Consider the following 25,369-nt stretch of genomic DNA (forward strand, 5'->3'; position numbering starts at 1 on the left):
ACCCCATAGATGGGTTTTTTGACATGCATCGCACCTACTGTGTGTATTCAGGTGGGATGCAATGCACTTTGCCTATGGAGCAGGTGAAATGGTCCAGTTTTGACCAGTTCTGAGTAGTTTTTCATGGAGAACTTCTCGGAGAAGATGTAATCAGCTGACCTTGTTCTTTTAGGGGTCGGAACAACACTTTTAGGGAATTAAGAGCCCTTGGTTTATTGAAATTTATGATTGGGGTTGCAGTGCCCAAAAATTTCTATAACAGTTGCCCCCTAAAGCATGAGGTCGTTAATTTGTTGATGTCGGGTGAAATGCTTTATCATGAGGATCTGAAGTTCCTTCAAGCTGGAAGGAGACCTGTAATAAGATACAATACAATACATTATCTTCATAATATTTTCATGATCTAGCTGAGGTGGGCATTCCCATGCTCAGCTTTATAAATTCATTTTCATGTACATGAGACAGACAATCGTCTGAGTGTAGACTGATGATTCTGGTAGAGCCATCATCCCTTAGATTGGATGATTATCTGTGCAACAATGATGTACATTTGATGTCTTTATTTTCCTGAATATATATCGCAACCCGGATGGATGAAACTAGATTCGGGGTCTTCAATCTTGTTCGATCTTCACTCAAAGTACAAGTCGATCCATGTGAGAGATGTTCTGGAGTCGAACATGGAAAGACATCGCTTGATTACCAGCCAATGATGTAAGCTGTTAACAGGCACGAGAGGAATCATCGATAATGATGATGACCCTCAAGGTACTACAGTACAATTCACGTGGTGTGAATAAAGGACTTGGCGTCGAACACCATGCAAAATCTTTCGGTCGAAGGCCATTGATGTAAACCTGTCGCCGGAAGTGAGAAACTTATCATTGAGGCATGCAAGCTTCAAAGTACTGAAAGGGTTGTTCCTGGATCGACTTCTTGGATAATGAGTTGATGTCGACAAGAAGCGAACCATCATAGGATGGCCTTAGTGAATCCCACATCAATGACACAGAACGGAGCAAATGATTTTAATGGAGGTGAAAACGATATGGTGATATAAGGTTCAGGGTGGCGGTCATGAAAGAATGGAGCGTAAATGTATTGCAGTGGGTGACACACAGGTGAATTCTCTGAGTGACTTCTCTTGAACATATCGGCGACACTAACATGATGGATTGGTAGCATTAACCCCAAATGTGGATGGTGTGACGGAACCATGGTGATGTGACCAGTGAATGGAACAACCCAACCCGACTTGGATGCGGAGTGAAAGCATCATGTTCAAGAGCGACTTGCTACCAACAAAGTTTCTTCAAGTTTTCTTCCCAATTTTTCCCCAGTCATTGCTGACTAGTACCTCTTTATTTTTGTCAAGCTTGAGGAGGATAACATATGCTTGTTCTATAATTCGCCCTTCAGGCAAACCCATCGCTATGTTTTAACGAGCCTAGCAATAGTGAAACTCGTTCTTGTCTGTTATGGACAAGTTTGTCACTATTAGGTTTTAACGAGTTTAACGACAAAGATAACTCGGTCCTTTTCAATTTTAGAGAGTCTGAAAAGGGACGTAAAGGAAACTCCAAAAAATCCTTTTTCGTCATCTAATCCTTTAAGTTCGAAAAAGTATAAAACAATACAGAAGGGATGAATTTTCAGTACTTTTAACGAGCCGAACAAAACAAGCGCTCGATCTTTTTGTGTAATAATCCCTCAGGTCCAAAAAGATTAAAATCTAAAGGAGGGATAGCACTTCCGGTCACTTTAACGAGCTGGAGAGGCCAATGGCTTGGCAATATTTTCATATTTTACGAGTCAGTTGAAAAGAGCTTAAAGGAGACTCGTCTTTGAGGAACGAGTGATAAATTCGGGTAGCAGCTGATTCCAAGTAAGGTTTGGAATTTTCCAATCACGGCAGTGTTACAAGGATGGCTAACAAGATCACTCTTCGCAGCTGTTCCTCAAAAGGGGTAAACAATCAAGTGGAGGTGAATGATCGGCCAATACAGAGTGGAGGTGATGATGAGAACACGACCAAGGCTTCAAAGGCTGAAGTACTACATTCACGATGGTTATTTACTGGAAATTGGTTCATTTTTTATTTTAAAATGAGCTTAAACACTGGTGAAACATTTTCTCATTGCTTATGTTTATTTTTTAACGAGCTTGAAGTCCACGTTAAAATTGCTCGATATAACGGTCATTTCTTGAATTTACCATTAATAACTTTGTTCCTTCCAAGATTGTACTGCATGCTCAATTGCTTCATCAAACTAGTTAGAAATGAACAATATATGTTTGAAAAATGAGTTAAGACACTAATATTTTACTTGAATTACGTAAAAAGTAATTTAAAAGTGCTTTTACCCCTCATTTTACCATTTCATTTGAACTTTGGCTTGTTGGAGCTTTGGAGGTGCTTTCCCCCTTGATTTTCACCAGCTGATTTCGGGAGATTCTGTGGACGATTTTTGGCGCCGTCTGGACCAGGTAGGAGCTAAACCTGAGCTCTTTCATTTCATCTTTTCCATTTTGCATTCTGAGCCTGATTTCTGGTTTTTCTGAGCCTCTGGGGTTTGAAAAACTCACCCTGGCTCCATCGCACCCTTTCTATATCGAAAGGTGCGTTGCATGTTGGCCTACCCACTGGACAGTTAGCATGCAACACACCCAGAACACTGCTGGGGGTGCGATGGGTGCAAGGAGGGAAATTTGTGCACAGATTTCAATGGAAATTTTTTCCTGTTTTTCACCAAATCAGGATCTAACTCTCCTCTTGTTTGTTTTCAGAGATTCATTGGAGCAAAATTCCTGTTACAAGGTGAGAACGTGAGCATGAAGAAGAGGACATGCTTGCTTTACATGATCCGGTTACGGTAAATGCACTGCGGAACTGTGGTCTATTCAAGTTTTTCCGCATCTCTAGCATGAGGCAACAAATCAACTTGTTGCAGTATTTGCTCGATGCCTGGGATCCTACTAGCCAGGTGTTCCATATTAGGGGAAAATCCATCCCCTTGACTGTCGTGGACATTTATTTTTTGACCGGCTTATCGAGGCGGGGTGCCCCTATCTCCTTATTAGGTTCGGCCCGTGGGGGTGAATCTGTGAGAGATTACATTCGTAGGTATTGCAGAGAGGGATCTCAGCCGAGTAAAGACGGAAAGATCATCATCCGAGATGTCACTGACCGGTCCCTGAGGACCATTCTGTTCACCTTTGGTAGGATGGTTGGTGGTGCGGCTCTTCATGTGGCCAACCGGTCTTATATGCAGTATGCCTTAAAATGTCTCGAACTGAAAGTGTTCAACTAGTGTGATGCAGTACTCTTTGTGATGAAAGAACAATTGACCAAGGTGAAGAACGGAAGATTGAAGAACTTTGGATATGGTTCTATTTTGACCGCCTTTGCCTTGGAAAAGATCCCGCTGATGCAGCCGCAGTATATTTCACTTGGTTTACCTCCACCGACTGAACCACGGATGCAGAGATGGGTCAACCATATGTCCAGACATGCTGGTCAGTCTCAGATTTCCTTTTCTGAAACCTTCTTCGGGTGGTTCGATCGTCAGGAGATGGTTTTTTCCGAGTATCCATATGCTGGTATGGACTTCCGGGGTGACCCGGATTTGGTACTGCCGGGTGGCGAGTAGTGGGGTGCCATTGGTAAATTCTTTGACCATATTTCTATTTATCGTTTCTCTTTTATAATGTCCTTGTGCTTTATTCTGTCAAGACTAATCAGAACTCATGTGATCATGCAGATGTTGGTCCCGTTCAGCCAGTAGTACGCCTGAGAGCGCCAGCTGTCGCTCCAGCAGGAGAGGTTGTGGGAAGGGCTATCCTTCGCGACCTTGATGTGGCCGAGATTCTTTCAGCATTACAGGATCAGGTCGAGGGCCTCACTCTCGGTATTCCAGATGTGAGGACTGATGAGCTGCCTTTGAGGTTGCAGTGACATACTACTGGCGTGCCAAGTCGATGGACTAGGCTTTTACGCATGATTGCACAGGCGGTGACTTGTTATCACCAGCATCATTAGACTAGGGTGCCCCCTAGCATTTTGAGTTTTGGGTCATTTAACTAATTTTTTCTTGGTTACAGAACATTATGTGTAAACCATAAACAATTATATATATATTTTTGATTTTCGGAGTTTTATTTTGGTTAAGTTACATGATCCGAATGCAAATATTGATGAAATGCCTCTTTTTATCAATGTTGCAAATGTCTATATAACACATAATTTGCCAATGAGTCAGTTAATGTGTTTAAGTTTCTAGAAATATGTTGATATTGAATAAAATCAAATTGACTTTCCAAAATCTTGACCCTTAGGAACATGCGATAGATAGCTGGATTTCGGACGGAGTAGATACCAGTGAGCTATAGTATGACGAGCTGTGAGTCTAGCCTGACGACCAGTTGGCGTATGCCATGTGTGATGGCATCAGAGAGAAGTTCTATCAACGCGCTATATTCAACGATGTTATTCGTTGATCGACCAATACATACCCCTTTGAAACTTACTAACTCACCGCTTGGATAAAAAATGGCCCAGGCCGCAGAAGATAGGTTCCGCGAACTACGACTTGCTCTGTCAGAATATCCAACAAAAAATTCCAATAGGTTCGATATCTCCGACAAATGTAAAAAGTGGATTTACTTGAACAAAACGATTACCCTTAGCGAAAACAGAAATGTAACAAAAGCATATAGGTTACCACACTGAATCATGCATAGTAACGCTTAAGGTACAACCCGTTACGGGGTTGCGCTAGTGGAATTTCGTCGTGATCCATTAACTCGTAGGCTCCTTTTGATAACACTCGCTTAACAATATAGGGGCCCATCCATAAAGACTTGAATTTACCTGCTCCCAATTTATCGGATTCCTGGTCATAAAGCAAGTCCAAGTCACCTTCCGAGAAGACACGGGGTTTGACATTCTTGTCGAACTACACCTTGACTCATTTCTTATGGGTTTTGTTAGCCAAAGCGGCATCACGACGGGTTTCATCCAATTGGATTAGTTCCAAGAAACGAGCCTCCTCTTCTGAAGTTTCGGGGAGAAGGTCGATTGCGAGTTTGAGGGACGAGATTTCACACTGAACTAGTAAGATTGCTTCTAGGCCATACACTAGTTGGAAAGGTGTAAACTCGGTTGCATTCCTTACCGATGTTCAGTATGCCCACAAGGCTGAGTACAGGATCAGGTGCCAACTCCTTTTGTGGACTCTAATCATCCTTTGCAGCATGTGCTTCAGGACCTTGTTGATTGCTTCAACTTGTCCGTTGGCCTGTGGGTAATATGGAGTAGAGCTGTTGTGAGACAACCCTAATTTGGCAGCTAATTCGGCCATCATGTGATTGCGAAAATGCGATCCATGATCTGTGACTATAGCCTGTGGAATGCCGAATCTGGCGACTACATGATTGAAAAAGGGCAGCTGTTTCACCAGTGTTATCTAATGTAGGCATCGCCTCGGCCCATTTGGTAAAATAGTCCACTGCGACTATGATATACCCATGCCCCTCGGTCGAGGTGGGGTTACATGTTATGAAATCAATGCCCCATTTGGCGAATGGCCCAACAGCAACTATCGGCTGCAGAGGTGTGGGTGGTCTTCTGGTTTTGCTATCGAAAATTTGACAGGAATGGCAACTTCTGATTGTGGTTATGCAATCTTTGAACATTGTTGGCCAGAAGTATCCTGCTCGTAAATTTTTTTGTGCCATAGCGTAACCAGATTGATTCCCCCCACACGCGCTTGAATGGCAATCATTCAGGACTTTTTCAGCTTCCTCATGGGTGAGGCACCTCCTCAGAACTGTATCGACTCCACGACGGTAAAGCGTGTCACCGACGATCATGTAGTCTTTTGATTGGTATCGAATACGTTTTTGTTTGGAGCGGGAGGTATTAGGCCTATATTTTTGGGTTTGGAGATAGATGATTATATCTCCATACCACGGATTGCTTGAAGATATTAGAAACAAAGATTCATCCATGATTGTTTCTTCGGATGTTTCATCATTGGACGACGATGGGAGATCGCATAATAATTCTGCGAAAACCAGGGCTTTCTTTGACTTGGATTTTACAAATTCTAGATCAAACTCTTGTAGAATTGCTATCCATTTTGAATATTTGCCCCCCAGCAATTGTCGCGACAATGTATAAGTCATGGGGTTGCAATCTGACAGAATGGTAGTTTTTCGAAAGAGGACATAGTGTCGAAATCTCTATATCGCTTGAATAGCTGCAAGCACTAGCTTTTCAACATAAGAATATTTTCTTTCTGTATCATTTAAGTTCCTACTTAAATAATATATAGGATGTTCAATTTCGTTGTCTTCTTGAACTAAAACCATTGCAATGGTTGTATCCGCTGCAGCCAGATACAGTTTAAAGTCTTTTTGATAATTAGGAGCGTACATTAATGATGCTTTCATTAGGGATTCTTTTAAAGCATCAAAGGAAGCTTGCACGACCTGATCCCAGATGAAGGGCACTTCCTTTTTCAATAGACGTGTATAACCTTTAGCAAGTTCGGCGTAATTTGGAATGAACCTCCTCAGAAAGTTTGCTTTCCCTTGGAGTTTCTGAATCTGAAGCAAATTTGAAGGTGGAGACAAATTTATGATTGCCTGAACCTTACATGGGTCGAGACGAATCCCGTCCTTTGAGACTACAAAGCCAAGTAAACGACCAGAACTGACACAGAACACACATTTGTGTGGATTGAGTCGTATCTTGTAGTGTCGGCAACATAGGAATATCGCTCTCAAATGCTGCGGATGATCGGTCCGCTTTCGCGAATGAGCCAGAAGGTCGTCGAGATATGGTTGAACGATGTTTTTGATGTCATGGAAGGCATAATTCATTGCCCTCTGAAATGTTGCCCCTGCGTTCTTTAAACCAAAGGGTAATTTGCGATATGCGAATGTGCCCCACGGACAAATAAATGTAGTCTTTGACTAGTCCTGTGGGCGGATATTTATTTGATTATACCCAGAGAATCCATCCATGAATGAAAAGATTTCGCATCCAGCGCATTCATCAATTATCTGGTCAATAAAGGGCGTAGGGTAGTTGTCTTTTGGACAAGCTTGATTTACATCCCTATAATCAACGCACACTCTAATCGTTCCTTGTTTTTTCATCACAGGAACAATGTTCGATACCTAATCGGTTAGAGGAACTGGGTAAATGAAAACAGCATGGAGAAGCTTTTCAACTTCTGCCTTGATGGCAACAGCTTTCTTGGGGTGCACCTACCGTAGCCGTTGTCGTACTGGTTTGACATCTGGATACATCTTAATTTCATGTTCAACTATACTCGAGTCAATGCCTGGCATTTCATCATATGACCAAGCAAAGACATCTCTGAATTCGTGAAAAAGAGCGTTATATATTTCCAGTTCTGAAGGGGAACAACATTTTCCAACATAAATATTCTCTACAACATCTGTTTTGGTCGAGATATTTATGGTGATAGTCTCTTCAATGTTGGACAAGTTTCACTCGGAATCCACCGTGTTTACAGTATTTGATAGGAAATCAAAAACTGAAGGATGATGAAGGTTATCAGGAGTATCTTCTTTACAATCCGGAAGATGGGAACGATGGTGGTAATCTTCCCATGGCATTCCTTCAATTACCATTGATTGAACAATTCCTTCGTCAGTGTAATGCACTTGCGACGAAGGATCTAAAGGGGTGCCATATTCCTTAGACCTATCTATCCAAACGCTTGATGAGCATTGATTTGGGTTTGCCTCCCATGCTAGAAACATTGATTGCTACAATATTTCTATTGGGCTTGGAGGCAATACCTGCGTATGATCCATGTTTATATCGTTTTCTGAGATCTTTTGAATCGAAGATATCATATTGCAGGTTCCTACCGACGCTACTTCCACCAGATTGATTGGAGGTGGAAGGGCAAAAGTCCCCATTAATATAGGGTCTTTTAGTAGGCCTACTCCGATATTTTGAAGCGAATGGGGGCTTCCATGGATCATTGGAATGCTTCCCGTAACTTGGGAACCATTGGGGAGGAAAGTTTGTTGATCGACGATTGTAATCCCTCCTTGAAAGGGAAATGCAATTTTCCTAAAGTAGGTCGACACAACAGCAACCATAGCATATATCCATGGTCTTCCCAGTAGGATGTTGTAATCGAGGTTTCCGTCGATTACTTCGACATCTATTTCTACTGTTTTCCCTGCTAGTTCAAATTGCAAGTTACTTAGAATACCATATGGGGTATATGTTCGTCCGTCAAATGCTTTTAATGTTGTTGAAGATCGCGACAAGGTTGGCGATCCTAAAGTTTTCCAGCAACTCATCGACATAATACATGTAGATGCCCCCTCATCAATAATTGTTCGATGAACAGTTTTGTTGAGGGCTTTCACTTGAATGAGGAAAGCTAGTTGAGCTGGTAACTGAGGATCGTATCCTTTATGATTAAAGGACACAAGATTAGAATCCTTTGGGTCTATCCCACCGATAGCTGATAATAAAGCCTGCTTTTGGGATGGGCAATTTTGCAGTACCTCAAGTGTCGACATAGAGGATGGCGATTGGGCTAGATCTTCCACTATATTATAATGTTGTGCTACTCTGGCACGAGGATTAAATGTCGACTTATGTACTACTCCCTTTGGCGGTTTTATTATTAGCTCAGGAATGATGGGCGGCGCAACTTCTGTCGAAGTTGTTGTCGAACTACTAGGTTGATCTTTATCCTTGTTGTTCGACAGCTATGGATTCCCGTAATCTTTGTTCCTTGTCGATATCAAAGCATCATTTTGCTGCTTGGAAACTGACAACATCAGCACTTGGGACGGGGAAGCATTTCCACTGTCAACCAGATTTGTTCCTGGATTTGGAAACGGATCAGTCAGTACTGCTGAGGTTTTTGAATTCTTGCAGAATTTTTTAAGCTCAGCTTTAAATGGACAGTCTTTTGTCCAATGATCCTCATCACATATTATGCATGGATTTTTTGGTTTCCTATTTCCAGTAGGGTTTGCAGAAGATTTTTCAGGTGATGATTCCTCCTGTTTCTTCTTCTTCCCTTTGTTTTTCTTCTTGCCTCCTGGTTGCTTGGTTTCTTTGCCTTTATCAGTCGAGATGGCATTTACTTCCGAGGCGAGAAGTTCTTCTTTCGCATTTTGACTGGAAATCTTACAGGCCTTTTTAGATGTAGCCTTTGTCGATTTCGTGTCTGTCGCGCCAATCATGCCATCGTCGGCATGAGAGTCATTGTTCGATTTAGGAGGAGGGGGGACCAAAAATTCCGGTCTGGGAGCGTCAGGTATTTTATCGTAGAGCATGCCAGACTGAGTGTAAATCAAGTCTAAATATTGCGCACGAGCAATAACTTGCTCTTCGGTGATGACTCCTCCTTTTGCCACATCTTCTGTGATGGAAGGCAATAATGACTTAATAAACCATTCAGCTAAAAGCTGATCAGGAACATATTTTTTTACCATTCTACGACGACGTCGCCACTCATGAATATGATCGGATATGTGAGTGGTCGTTGTTTGCTTGAAATTGGTAAGAAGTTCCGTTCCCGTTTCGTACCTTATCGGTAACTGAAAATGGGTTAAAAAGGTTGTGGCTAGGGTACTGAAGTTGTCAAACGAAGCTCTGGGTAATTCGATATACCATTTTGCTGCCGGACCAGTTAACGTCCTCTGAAAAAGGTGAAGCCTAATCGAATCATCGTTTAGGGTGTTTGATGAACACCACAGATGAAAGGTCATCACATGATTCGACGGATCTTCACCTGGATTTCCATTAAATTTAGGAATATCTGACGGAAGTTTATGCGGAATCGCTGGCCACCAAGGGGCGTAGGCGATTGGATCGTTTGTTAACTGATTTAGATCCGGTAACTCTAAAGTCGCCACGAAGGGTAACTGTTGATTCAGGTTAGGCGAAGCATACCTAGGATAAGATGGAATCACCTGAGCAGTTGGTCTCTGCATACCAGCATAATGCATTTGATGTTGGTAACTTTGGCAAGGTTGATGGGCATAACCATTGTAGAATGGTTGATTTTGACTGTTTTGAATATACGGTTGCCCACTATTTGCAAAGATTTGTTGCTCAGATCCTTGGTATACCTGTTGGAATTGCGGTTGTTGGTATTGCACCAGCCATGGTTGCAAAGCCATGTGCTGTTGTCCGATACTAACTGTTTGACCAAGATGAGGGGTAATTGTACCCGTTTGGGCCTGTGTCATTCCACTAGTTGGCGATTGTGGTTGAGTCGCAGGGTCAAGAGGCTGTTGTATTACAACTTGAGAAACCTGAGGTTGGCATACAACAAGCAGCGCTTGTACTTGCGACACTGTCACAATAGCCGGCGTAGTTGGTATATTTGACATAGGTAAACATTGTTGCATTGAATACACAACTCTTGGTTGTTGAGGTAGTATCGGCACCCAACCGCTAGATGTAATTCCAGCATAACCTGAATTTTGTTGTGAACTCACGTATGGTTGTCCTCCCAGAGGAGACAATGAAAGGGTATATTGCCCCCCATACGACGGTAATCCAGTACTTAAAGGAATTGTTTGCCCTTGAGGACCGGACTGCCCAAATTGACACCCTGAAGGATCAATTTGCTGAGACTCAACATAAGAGTTTTCGGATACTATTCCGGATGAACAAACAGGAACGGACCATACTGTCGAAATAGCCCCTGAGTGGGCCCCTTCTAGCGATTGAGAGCTAGTTGGGACAGATGGTATACCAGCGAACATTGTTGGAGTGACAGCAGGAAGTTCTGCCATCGCTGTGTCGGACGACATAGTCCTAGATGTCGACGGTTGTTCAGACATTTCTAGTCTATCCAAAAGATTGCCTAGCGATTCTACAGGAGCTTCCGATGGCGGTAGACTAATTTCTGATGAAGAAGGATACAGAGTGATCCCGACTCCAAATTGCGATGGAGTACTAGATGGAGGATCCTCCACAATATCTTCTATAGCAATCAGACCAGGTGGAAGAGGTAGACTGTCTTGTCCGTAAAATATTTCTGGTGCCGAAGAAGGTATGGAATCTGTAGTGACAGATGCTTGGGGAATAACACCCTCCGAATCAGCTGTAGATGGAACTGGTTCAGTAACACAAGTGTTTACCCTCACACTAGGATCAGTGCTACTATCCTTCGGTGGCTACTGAACTTCTTCTGTAAAGGCAGGGATACCAGAAATGTTTGGAGTAACAGGAGTCTCCGATGGTGTTGGAACAATTGTTCTAACTTTACTAGGGGATTTGGAACCGGTTAAACGAGTTCGTTTTGTCCGTAATAGTTTCGATTCCGGAGACAAAGGCGGTTGACTCGTAAGCCTCCACGAACGACGGGGTTTCAATTGACTTTCTTCCACGATTTCGGATTACTCGATCAACTAAAGATCAAGGGGAAGTATGTTTCCGAATTAGATGAATTTTAGACGCTTTGACACAACTTGTTTTTCCAATTTTTAAGAGTCGAGAAAAAACAAAAAATGGCTCTGGTCGCCTTCGATTTTTAATGAGCTTGAAGTGACAAGTGCTTAGATGGACCTTTTCCGTTAAGGAGTCTGAAAAGGAGCGAAAGGGACTGCTCTAGAAATCTAGACAGAGGGATTACCAAACCAATCGCAAAACTGCAGAATACTTTTTACGGTACGACAGTCAATCTTCCTGAATTCTGTGTTCAGTGCATTGCGATCGATAGGGCGGTAGACACGACTTCCTATGGATAAAGGATTAAGCCTATTGTGGTCTCCCAAAATATACTCGACCGTACGTGGTAGCACAAGTCCGTACTAGCACTTATCGTCTCAAAGTGGAGGAATCACCCAACCAACAGTGAAAACAACAGTTACTAGGCTTTACGACGCCGTAATACGTCTCTAGCCTATACTTCTAGATGTTGTGTGTTAGGTTCCAAAGCGTTTTTAGATTCATTAAATTTATTTTATAGTTGATCTTGCTTAAGAAATTTGCCTTTCAGGTTCACCGCGTGATGTAGATGTACAATTCCTAAAATGCAATCTAAGATGATAAACAATCGTTTAGTCTTCTTTTTGCAAATGAAAATCCTAGCTACTAAGGAAAGAGAGATGGCGTTCTTTCAACAAAGAGCAAAGAGCACACACTATATGCACTGTCCTAAATCAAACCAACAAATAGTCTAAATGCAAATGCACATGCATGTGTTTGTTTTTAGCCTTCTTAATGTGTAAATGATAAAAAGAAAGCTAATGCGCAAATCTGAATTATCTTTCAAAGCGACAATTACTAACAAGTTTCTTTTCAAGACAAAATGAGGACAATGACAACACTTTGTGATTTGGAATTGAAAACTTGCTTTCAACACTAGAAAAACTACTAATTCAGATCAAATACAAGAGTAACAGGGTAATCGACTATCAAGAACAATCAGATTCTCTTCTATGACTGAAAACGACACTTGCGACACTTTCAAATCAAGAAACGACAGTACAATTATGCTACTTCTTTGTAACGGAGAACTGAAAATGACTCCAAAAATACATAAAAACATTTACAGTTCTTTGCATAATGGAGGCGGAATATCAGCAAGGAAGGGGGTTTCAACAAAGGTGTACTAACTACAGGTAGAAAAACTCCTAAATAGCGTTGAAAAGAATGAACACAGAAACCAAAATTTAGGAACAAGGCCTTGTCTGATCAGCGCACCTGTAACATAGTGAAACTGAAATGCAACACACCTACTACACTCGAGAAGTGCGATGCATTTGAATTTCACAGAACAGATAGTGCGCTGGACCAGGGACGAGACTTTGATTGGGTTTCAGGTCACAGTTTGCAGTTCAGTTCAGGGATTTAGGCCGAGCAAGTGGTAATCAGTAAATCAATCACAGGGGTAGATCTAAGGAGGTTACTAGAGCCACCACAAGGGCAATTAGAGAGTTTGTAAATCAATTGTTTAATTCATAAACAAAACCTGGAGATAGACTGAAGCGACATTTATCTACTTTGAATTTGCATAGCAAATGCAGTTCAAAGGCTACCTGGCTCAACTTCAGGCTTCGTCTGTAAGTTTATAAAGTAAACAAATGTAGATAAACAAACAATCTATTCGCTCCCCAGTGGAGTCGCCATTTTGTTATCGGGAAAACTAGTGTCTATACAAAACTGCTAGTCCCACTAAGGGTGATAGCTACCTTAGAAACAAACACAGTAAAACTACTTTCGTTTTCCTTTATGAGAAGTAGATGAGAGAAGAAAGAAGGAGACCAACCTCTCTCTTGCGCTTGGTTCCTTGCTTGATTCCTCTCTCTTCTGGTAGATCTTTGCCACTCGCTTCCTCGTTTACCCAGCTTCAAGGAGTACCTATAGAATCAAAGTAGCATAATATTATCCAAGAACAGAGATATACTATCATAAACAATATAGGATCAGATGTACATTGACCACATAAAAGTACATATCATTAATCATACAAGAATGTGGAGGAAAACTTGAATAGATTTATTAATAATCAAGAAAGAGAAAAGGAGATTACAACCAATTGTTCTGACCCAGCGTCATCCCCTCAACAAGAAGCCCTTCTTCACCTCATGAAAAGCTTAGATCACCCAACACTATGATATTGCACCAAACACCAACAACACTTCCTTACAAGATACAAAATTCCAGCCTCTGGATCTTTGGGATGAGGGATCCATATATAGATGTTTGCAAGGGGGGTGAGTCAGCTTTTGAGATTTGCCAGTGTCTTCTCTCTGATAGTTCTTGATTCCACTTGGAGATTGATGATCTCTTACTCATCCCTGGTCAAATTCAGAGAGGCAAGTGTCACAGGAGAGGTTTCTGGAAGGTTCCATGCTCCTCCACCTTGCGGATTGACCCTGCCATTTGTCCACTCTCGCCCATTGCACCCAATAGAAGGGTTTTTTGACATGCATCGCACCTACTATGTGTATTCAGGTGGGATGCAACACACTTTGCCTATGGAGCAGATGAAATGGTCCAGTTTTGACCAGTTCTGAGTAGTTTTTCATGGAGAACTTCTGGGAGAAGATGTAATCAGCTGACCTTGTTCTTTTAGGGGTCGGAACAACACTTTTAGGGACTTAAGAGCACTTGGTTTATTGACATTTATGATTGGGGTTGTAGTGCCCAAAAATGTCTATAACAGTAAGTCTATGTACTATGTATCATTTATAGATGACTTCTCAAGGAATACATGGATATATTTCCTTAAGAAGAAATCTGAAGTCTTTGACAGGTTTAAAGAATTTAAGGCTCTCATGGAAAATTAGATAGAGAAGAAGATAAAGGTGTTGAGGATAGATAATGGTGGAGAGTTTGGCAGCAAGGAATTTGAAGAATTCTGTAAGAAGTGTGGTATAGCACGACAGAAGACTACTCCATATACACCTCAACAAAATGGAGTTGCAGAAAGAATGAACAAGACGTTAATGGAAAGGGCAAGAAGCATGCTCAGTGGTGCCTGGTTAGGATAGGAATTCTGGGCAGAGGCGGTGGAAACTGCATGTTACCTGGTCAACAGGTCACCTTCATCAGCGTTGCAGGGTATAACTCCACAAGAGGTATGGACTGGTAAGAAACATTTTCTTTCACATCTCAGGGTATTTGGATGTGATGCATATGTACATGTTCCAAAGGAGAAACGAACCAAGTTGGATAGTAAATCTGAAAAGTGCATATTTATTGGGTATACAGATGGTTTAAAGGGTTATAAGCTTTGGAGCCCAGTAACAAGGAAGGTTGTGTACAACCAAGATGTGGTGTTCAGAGAGGTGAAAGATGTTATTAAAAATGAAGTCCAACCAAGGGAACCTGAGAAGATAGAGTTTGAGCTAAAGGAGGAAGAATCAGACTCTACAACAGATGAGGAATCAGAAGATGAAGAACCACAAACTCCGGCTGTGAGAAGATTAGTTCGAGAAAGAAGGCAACCAAAAAGGTATAGTCCATCTGCTTTCTATTAAAATTTTGCTTTGTCTGTTACTGATGATGATCCTAGAACTGTGAAGGAAGCAGTAGATTCAGAGGATGGAAAACTTTGGAAAGAGGCCATGGTTGATGAAATGGCATCTTTGCACAAAAATGAGGCTTGGGATCTGGGGGAGTTGCTGGCTGGAAGGAAACCCATTGGCAGCAAATGGGTGTTAAAAAAGAAGACAAATGTAGAAGGAAATGTGGAGAAATACAAAGCTTGGTTGGTAGAAAAAGGTTATTCCCAGGTGTCGGGAATTGATTTTGGTGATATTTTTTCTCCTGTTTCCAAGGTAACTTCTATTAGATTACTTTTATCTGTTGCTGCTGCTTTTGATTCTGAGGTAGAACAGATGGATGTGAAGACAACATTTCTTCACGGGGATCTGGAAGAGGAGATCTACATGAAGCATCCTGAAGGCTTTGCGATGAAGGGTAAGAAAGAACTGGTATGCAAGTTAAAGAAGTCTCTGTATGGGTTAAAACAATCACCAAGGATGTGGTATCATAAATTTGATACATTTATGCGAGGACTTGGCTTCACCAGAAGCAAAGAAGATCACTGTGTGTATTTTAAATTAATTGGTGACCATGTTATTTATCTGGTCTTGTATGTGAATGATATGTTGTTGGTTGGAAATGACAAATAAGTTATTCAGGATTTGAAGACCCAATTGTCCTCCAAATTCGACATGAAAGATCTTGATGCTGCAAACTATATTTTGGGCATGGAAATTAAAAGATATTGAGCAAAGAGGAAGCTCTGGTTAAACCAGAGGAAGTATGTCGAGACAATACTGCAGAGGTTTAATATGCAGGATAGTAAAACGGTGAAGGTTCCTATTCCTGTAGGTGTGAGTTTATTTGCTGAATAGTGTCCCAAGACACAAGAAGAGGAAGAGGACATGTCCCGTGTTCCATATGCAAGTGCAGTTGGTAGCCTGATGTATGCAATGGTTTGTACTAGACAATACATTGCACATGCAGTGGGAGTATTGAGTAGGTTTATGTCAAAACCAGGGAAGGAGCATTAGACAACAATGAAACGAGTTTTTAGGTATTTGTGTGGCACTAGTGATTATGGTTTGTGCTACCAAGGAAGACCAGGATTGGACAGAGTGTTGGATATTCGTGGCTTTGTTGATGTAGACTGGGCTGGAGATCTAGATCAGAGAAGATCTACAAGTGGGTATGTGTTTAACCTATTTGGAGGTGCAGTCAGTTGGATGAGTAAGAAACAATCTGTAGTGGCACTGTCAACTACAGAGGCAGAATACATGGCAGCCACTCATGTAAGCAAAGAAGCAATTTGGTTGTAGAGATTGTGTTCAAGTATGGTGTTAGTACAGGAAGCTATAAGGACACTCTGTGACAGCCAAAGTGCAATTTTCTTGGCAAAAAACCCCGCATATCATTCAAAGACAAAGCACATTGATGTTCAGTATCACTTTGTGAGGGATATGATAGAAGACAAAAAGGTGTTGCTGGTAAAGGTGGACACTTTGAAGAATATTGCAGATGCATTGAAAAAATATGTGAACTCTGAGAAGTTCTCTTAGTGTAGAGAGATGATGGGCATTTCAGGGCTGGAAAAATGACTAAGCTCTCTTGTGGCCCCCTGTGGAAAGAAAACAACAAGTGGGAGAATGTTGGGTTGTGTTATATTCTTTCCACGTAGTTAACAGGGGGTTTGAGGGGCACCTATAACCCCACTTTATGGGGTCCGGGGCAGTGCCCTGGAAAATTTTGGTTTTGGACCCTATGTTAGGTTGGACAGACCCACCTACGGTTTTGTGCATGATTTTCGCACATGTTTTTTGGATGCGATGGTTTTCTGTCCATGGTATTGGACATGATGGTTTTCAGTCTATGGTATTGGATGCTTCAGCATGTATAAATATGTATTATAACATTGAAAAGAATATAATGAAAAATCAAGCTAGTAGTCCTGGTTTTGGGATCCAGGGGAAAATCTTTGTGTATATGTGCTTTATGTGTTCTACTCTCGCATTATTTATTTTTTTTGTTTTAGAATTCGTATGCAGGTAATTTTTGTACAGGGTTAAAACCTACATTGCAAAGGATGGATTTTGATTGAATGACTTCTCTTGAACATGCTAGTGACACTGAAATGAATTAGTAGCATTGACCCAAAACAAAGTGATGGATGGTATGATAGACCAACGGTATGATAACCATCAAGATGATAACCCAACCCAAATAGTCACGGTGATGTAGTGAAAGTGTCATGTTCAAGAGTGACCTACTACCAAAAGTGGTTTACCCCTTTTTCCATTTTCCCCAGTTATTACTGACTAGTACCTCTTTATTTTTTATCAAGCTTGAGGATGATAACATATGCTTGTTGTATAATTCCACCCTTCGGGTGAATCCATCTCTATGTGATGTTTTAACGAGTCTAGTGAAGGTGAAACTCGGTCTTGTCATGATCGACAAGTTTGTCGCTATTTGATGTTTTAACGAGTTTAATGACAAAGATAACTCATTCCTTTTCATGTTTAGAGAGTTTGAAAAGGGACAAAAAGAAAACTCCACAAGTTCTTTTTCGTAAATTTGTCTCTCAAGCCCGAAAAAGCGTAAAACAATATGATAGAGAACCTATTGACCATTTTCGGTCAACATATTCCTTTTTCGTAAATAATCTATCTCAGCCCGAAAAAGGGTTAAACTTATATTGATTAGATGTCACTTCCAATTCGTTAACGAGCTGAAAAGGACAAGCACTCGACAATATTTTCATATTTAGAGAGTCTGAAAAGAGCTTAAAGGGGACTCCACTTTGAGGAACGAGTGGTGTCTAGGATAGAAACTGGTTCCGGTGACGTTGGAACTTCTCAAAACATGTTGATTTATGTGAAGAGGCTGGCTTATAAGACCACTCATTGCAACTGTTCCTCAGAAAAGGGTAAAACAACCCAGTGAAAGTGTATGATCGGTCAAGCAGATAGTGACGATGGAAGGAGGAAAACAAAGGCTCATCTAACGAAAGACGCTGATAGAATGGCAATCATGAGGGTTAAAATGAAGATGGGTTCATTTTTACACAAGCTTGAACCATAGGGAACTATGCTTGGATTCAGTTTCATGTTTACACAAGCTTGAAATGAAAAACTATGCTTGGATTCAATTTCATTTTTACACAAGCTTGAAACGAAAAACTATGCTTGAGATTGGTTTTCATGCCCCCAACATGATGACTCGATTCTAGGTGCATGCCCCTCAAGCTTCATTGGATTCACCTAAATAGATTACTCGTGGCTATGAGGTGGATGGGATGAAGGTTCATTTATGAGATCAAGTGAAAGACTCGACTGAGATTTTACGAGATCTAATCAAAGACTTGACTTGGAACTTTGCTCCAGGGTGGCTCCAGGGGACCTTGTTTCATTTTTTAATGAGCTTGACACAAGATAAGGAACTCTACTCAGGGACCTGTTTCATTCTTTGATGAGGTTGAAACAATAAAAGAACTATCCTCATATTCATTGTTTCATTTTTTAACGAGCTTGACACAAGACAAGGAACTATGCTCATAGGCCTTGTTTCATTTTTTGATGAGGTTGACACAGTGAAAGAACTATCCTCATATTCCTTGTCATGCGGAAAGAGTCGACGGTGCGGACACAACCGACCTCCCTAGAAGCCTAAGACTTTCTAGTGACAAACAAGACAAATAAGAGCAATCCTTCTCTAAATATGCATTACAATATGAGAAATCAAGTGTTTCGATCTTACCTATAACACAACGCTGTTGTAGCAGTCCAGCTTCGTTGATCCGGATGAGCTCCTCCTTCTCTTCGAAACCTGCATTCACTAACACACAAACGATTAAATAGCACCTGAAAATCACATAAAATAAAACATATTTAACATATAGACCAAGGAGTATATGAAACAACTCATAAATAACAAATTGTTGAGAAGAATGGACTAATTTGTATTAAAAGGTAACAAAAGGAACCATTACAACCTGAGCCTTGGTGTTGTGCAAGCTCCTCCTAGGGTCCACAAGAGTCCTCCTTTACTCTGATCAGCTCACCCACTTCCAAATAGAACAAGTAAAGATGGTAATCTCTCCTTACAAGCTTCTACAAAGAAGTCCTAATTCCAGCAGCATCTACCCTTAGGAATGTTTAGCTTTTTAACCTCCATCCCTCTGGCCCAATGCCTGTATTTATAGTTCTCTAGAGGAAGTTAATTAGCTCCACCATGGATGGGATAAGCCCCTCTTTCAATCGGATAGCTCCCTCTTCATGGGATAAGTTCCTCTTTCTTTGGGTACATGAACCATCTGGAGGCGCTTCATACACGTCAAACAAGCTTCTAGAATGCTCTAGAAATGACCACAAGTAACTTTTTAAAGATGAAACTCGCGCCTTTTGACCTTTATAGGGGTACGCACCCACCCCTTTACATACAGAGCGTACAAGTACGCAGGTATTGTGAACTTGGGTTGCGTACATGCAGGTAAGGCTAAGAGAAACTGCGTACCAGAGATAATTGACTTTAAATGACTTTTCTCTTCTTTTTTGGAGTTTGACATGAAGAGCAGAGGCATGAGACTTGCCAAGGAGGATAGTATGACAGTGGATGGAGCCATACTTACTGAAAATAGTCATGGTGACATTTTTTAGTGTAACAGATTGCCCCCTAAAGTGCGAAGCTTGTAGTAGATTAGGGTTTCATATAATCTAGGAAGGGTGAAGTACTTTATCATTTCAAGGAGTATCTTGCGGAGAGCCCAGTCAGAACCTGCAAATATTCAACACAAAATACATATATAAGATGATATCATCGCTGAGGTAGGCATTCCCATACTCAGATTGAAAACTTTAACTAACAATCTAACTACTGCTCTGATACAGGAATGATTTTGCAGTACATCACAATCATAGACTTTTGTAGACACAGTATGGACGCAACCATCTGTTTATGATAAGTCTACTATATAATGAATACAAAACTCCTCGCAGCCTGGATGGTGGAAACTAGATCCAGGGTCTTCATTTCTACTTCCGAATTGGTACGATTCTATCCATGCGAATAAATGAGTTGATGTCAAACATGTAAGAAACCACTTGATTACTAGTCGATGATGTAAACTATTAACAAGTGTGAGAGAGACCACCAGTGATGTCAATGGTTCTCAAAGTACCCAGTACAATCCATGAAATGTGAATGAATGGGTTGATGTCGAACACATCATGGAATCCCTTGATCGAAATTCAATGATGTAAACGGTCGTCAAAGGCGAGAAACCTGCCATTGATGCATGCAGACTTCAAGGTACTGACGATTTCTAAGTCATCTTTCTAGATAATGTGTTGATGTCGATAGAAAGCGACCCGTCACAGGCAAGCCCACAACACAAAATCATTGTTCAAGTTGAAGAAATGTTGCTGTAAGGACTGACTCAGGGATGGTCAAAATGGATGACATGTATTTTGCATATGAATGATTTATTTGCAGAGACCTCTTGAACACATAACGACACGACAGATGGCTTGGTGATGATTAACCCAAAGTTAATACCCAGAAACGGTTGAAGACTTTCAAAGAGGTTTAATCAACTTTAAGGCAAAGGATTTCCCAACCCAGGTGAATGAAAAGTGTCGTATTCAAGAGCGGTGATAAGGTTCTTCTGTAACAAAGGATAACAAATAGGTTCATTCTTCTCTCTTTTCCCCCACCATTTCTGGCAAGTACCTCTTTATTTTTTACAAGCTTGAGGAGGATAACATATGCTTGATTATAAGCTCATCCTTCAGATGAGTCCAACTTAGTTTAGATTCAGACCCTAAGAAGGAGTGGTCTGTTCCTGTTTGTAATCGAACAGGTCCTTTACTGTGAAATTTTAATGAGTCCAGTATAGGAGAAACTCGGTGTTTTTCAATTTTAGAGAGTCTGAAAAAACTAAAGAAGACTCCAAGGTGAACTTTTTCGTAAATTTGTGTCTCTCAAGCCCGAAAAAGTATAAAATCATACCTGAGAGAACCGCTTGATCTTGCGACCAAGGAGTACTTTCATGATTAGTGCCTTTGACCTGAAAAGTAAAAAGCGATCAAGGACACGTCGTTTTATTTCCAATATCGAGTTTGAAACGACAAAAACCCGGCAATCTTTTCTTGTTTTTACAGTCAGAAAATGGCTATAAGAGGACCATCTTTTAATTTCATTTTAACAAGTGTAAAAGAAATGCTCGACAATCTTTTCATGTTTTAGGAGTCAGAAAAGGGCTTAAAAGATGACTCTGATTTCTTGATTCGTGAAAAACGATGATTTTACCCTAAAGTCCCTTTGTCCTACACAAAAACAACACATTACTCATACCTGTCTAAGATAGGCAAAAATACATTGAAAAATATCCTTTCATGGTGAAAAATAAACAAACTTAGCATTCATTTATCCAGAAACCCTCTAAAAAATCAAACTAAGACTTAAAATGAAATTCTAAACGGATGAAATTGAAGAGGAGGATGTTGTGAAATACCTGAAAGAGACGGCGCTCGATTCTGACGGTCGGATTCTCCGCAATGTCCACGGGAAGTTTCTTGTCAAAAGCCCTTTTCTCAACCTCAACAGTAAAATGGTAAAAATGACATGGTAAAAAGTGAAAGAGTCGACGGTGCGGACACAACCGACCTCCCTAGAAACCTAAGACTTTCTAGTGACAAACAAGACAAATAAGAGCAATCCTTCTCTAAATATGCATTACAATATGAGAAATCAAGTGTTTCGATCTTACCTGTAACCCAACGCTGTTGTAGCAGTCCAGCTTCGTTGATCCGGATGAGCTCCTCCTTCTCTTCGAAACCTGCATTCACTAACACACAAACGATTAAATAGCACCTGAAAATGACATAAAATAAAACATATTTAACATATAGACCGAGTATATGAAACAACTCATAAATAACAAATTGTTGAGAAGAATGGACTAATTTGTATTAAAAGGTAACAAAAGGAACCATTACAACCTGGGCCTTGGTGTTGTGCAAGCTCCTCCCAGGGTCCACAAGAGTCCTCCTTTACTCTGATCAGCTCACCCACTTCCAAATAGAACAAGTAAAGATGGTAATCTCTCTTTACAAGCTTCTACAAAGAAGTCGTAATTCCAGCAGCATCTACCCTTAGGAATGTTCAGCTTTTTAACCTCCCTCCCTCTGGCCCAATGCCTGTATTTATAGTGCTCTAGAGGAAGTTAATTAGCTCCACCATGGATGGGATAAGCCCCTCTTTCAATGGGATAGCTCCCCTCTTCATGGGATAATTCCCTCTTTCTTTGGGTACATGAACCATCTGGAGGCGCTTCATACACGTCAAACAAGCTTCTAGAATGCTCTAGAAATGACCACAAGTAACTTTTTAAAGATGAAACTCGCACCTTTTTACCTTTACAGGGGTACGCACCCACCCCTTTACATACAGAGTGTACAAGTACGCACGTATTGTGAACTTGGGTTGCGTACACGCAGGTAAGGCTAAGAGAAACTGCGTACCAGAGATAATTGACTTTAAATGACTTTTCTCTTCTTTTTTGGAGTTTGACATGAAGAGCAGAGGCATGAGACTTGCCAAGGAGGATAGTATGACAGTGGATGGAGCCATACTTACTGCAAATAGTCATGGTGACATTTTTTAGTGTAACATTCCTTGTTTCATTTTTTAACGAGGTTGACACAAGACAAGGAACTATCCTCAAATTCCTTGTTTCATTTTTTAACGAGGTTCACACAAGACACGGAACTGTCCTCATATTCCTTGTTTCACGACCCATAAGAGGTCATTACTTCCAAGAGGTTCTCATAAAATGGGAGAACAATGCTCTGGAAGGGATCATTAGAGAGATCTCTTTCTAATGCCTCCATTACATAATGTACAACATCACGGAATTGATCGTCCGTTGATGTAGGCATGGAATGGGTTACCAAATAATTAACCCATGGCGGGGATGATACAATTGGTACAAAAGGACCATTTAGGGAAGATGGTTCACTGGAAGCCATATTTGGATCGGGAAATGAAAGTTGGTCAATGGTGACAATTTTTCCTTCATGCGGGAAACAAATCACTCGAAAGAGTGTTGAAACAATAACTCCCATGTTATAAACATAGTCGTGCCCAAGAAGTAAATTGTAATCTAAAGGGCCTGGGACTACCATCACATTCAGATAAATGATTTTTCCTCCCAAAGTAATAGGCAAATGAGGAAGGATCCTGAATGGTTGAATGGTTCCTCTATTAAAAGCGAACAGATTCTGGGTAATAGGCACAAGTGGTGGTGAACTGAGCGCTTTCCAAGCAGTGGAGGAAAGGATACTCATAGGTGCACCTTCATCTATAATAGTGCCAGGTATAATCATATTACAAACCTGTACTATGATATGGAAAGGCACATAAGGATGAAGACGACATCCTACCAATCGATTCTAGTCAAAGGAAGTGACCAAACTACTTGGAGGGGTTACTGTAGAAACGAGATTATTATCCCCTTATGTTACGAGAACGGGAGGATTTTCCTCCTATCTTGATGGAACATGAGGGTTGTCGCCAAGCTCATTAGAATCTAAAGAAACAAAAATAACCTGAGTGGTATCATACTCACTCTCTACGGGAAAGGTACGATTAACTGAAGGTGAAATCTGGTCGACTGTTTCCTCGACCTATGATGGGTGAGGTGTATACTCATTCGATTCACATTCAGAGAGAGTGGGTTTGACCGACGGTTGATTTGGGCGAGTCACTTTATCAACTAGTGAAGGATTAAGGGAGAGTCTCCTGTAACCAGATGGAATTCATTGCGGAGAAGCAACATAGTTATCCAACACTGTTTTGGCTTCATCCATATAGGGACAAAGGTGAATGGGGTGATTCCCTTCACATAGCCTACATGGAAGCTTAACTTTACCCTTCTTTCCATGAACTTTACTACCACTAGTTAATGGTGTGTCACCAACATGATCTCCAGAAGTTGATGACACATGATGATGTGAACGAGAAGACCATTCTTCTAAGATCTAAGGAATATCAAGACAATTTCGAAGAAGATGGTCTCCTGTACAAAGTTTGCATGGATATCAAACTTTGTGAGGCTTATCAGACGGTTTCTCATCATAAGTTGCATTCAAAGAAATGGTTGCTTGGTTGCCCCCTGCTGAATTTTCTTCTTCTTCTTCTTCTTCTTCTTCCCTTTCTTCTTCTTGTTAGCCACCTAGTTACTAGTACCAATACTTTCACCAGGCAAACAGGAAGAAGGGGAGGAAGAAACAACCGAGGAAGAAGGCAAAGGGTCAACTTTAGGATCAACTGGAGGTTGATTTTGTCCAGTTGGAGGAGTACTGGATTGCGGAGAAATCACGACATTTTGAACCAAGGAGGTTGAAAACAACCATACTAGCAAGCCAATGGTAAGTCCTAGAAGGGAAAATGTAGCCATATAAGGAGCACCAATATTTCCGAAAGGAGGAAAAGGACTAGGATTCCCATCAAAAGGAATTCCTTGATCAGTGAACCCCAGATTTGTCACCATATGTCTCAACCTAAGATCAACTAAGGAGTGAGCGTGGAGGATTTTATCTGCGGTCAATTAATTTTATTTTAATCAAAATAACAAAACAAAACAAAACAAAAGAGGGATGATCTAGGCAAAAGGATTACCAAGTAACTGTGAATTGCAGAATACCTCCTGGCGAACCGAGAAGTACGGGCAGGAAATCTCCCTGAATGTTGTGTTCAGTGTATCACAATGTACAAGGTGGCTGACTCGATTACCTAAGGATGGATAACAACCTAGTGTTGTCCTCGCATATATACCCGAAAGTACATGGAGGCCCAATTCGTATTAGCATTGTCTAATGTGAAACCACACATTAAGAGCATTCCCATATACTTTAGGTATTGTAACACCGCCCTATATACCCGAAGGTACGTGGAATATCGTAGACAAGTTAGCGACAACTGCTATGTTTTATGATGCCAGAACACGTCTCTAGCCTAGAACTTCTAAATGTTTTGTGTTAGGTGACAATGCTCCATTAGGTTAATTCAGATGAATTTTAAGTTGATCTTCTTAACAATTTTCCTTTCAAGGTTCACCATGTGATGTATGTTTGCAATTCCTAGAATGCAACTAATATGATAAGCATTCTTTTCATTCAATTTTAACAATGAAAACCTTAGCTAGTAGGGATAGAGCAATCAGATTCTTTTAATCAAAGAACAAAGAAAAAATCTAATGCAATTTCCCTAAACTATTCCTATGTGAACACACAAAATTTTTCAATGCACAATGCAAGTTTTTCTTTTCAATTCCCTTAATGTTGAAATGAA

Source organism: Pinus tabuliformis, chromosome 9, assembly GCF_031772625.1.
Source record: "Pinus tabuliformis cultivar Carrire ecotype Pingquan chromosome 9, CPIR1, whole genome shotgun sequence".
Lineage (NCBI taxonomy): Eukaryota > Viridiplantae > Streptophyta > Pinopsida > Pinales > Pinaceae > Pinus > Pinus tabuliformis.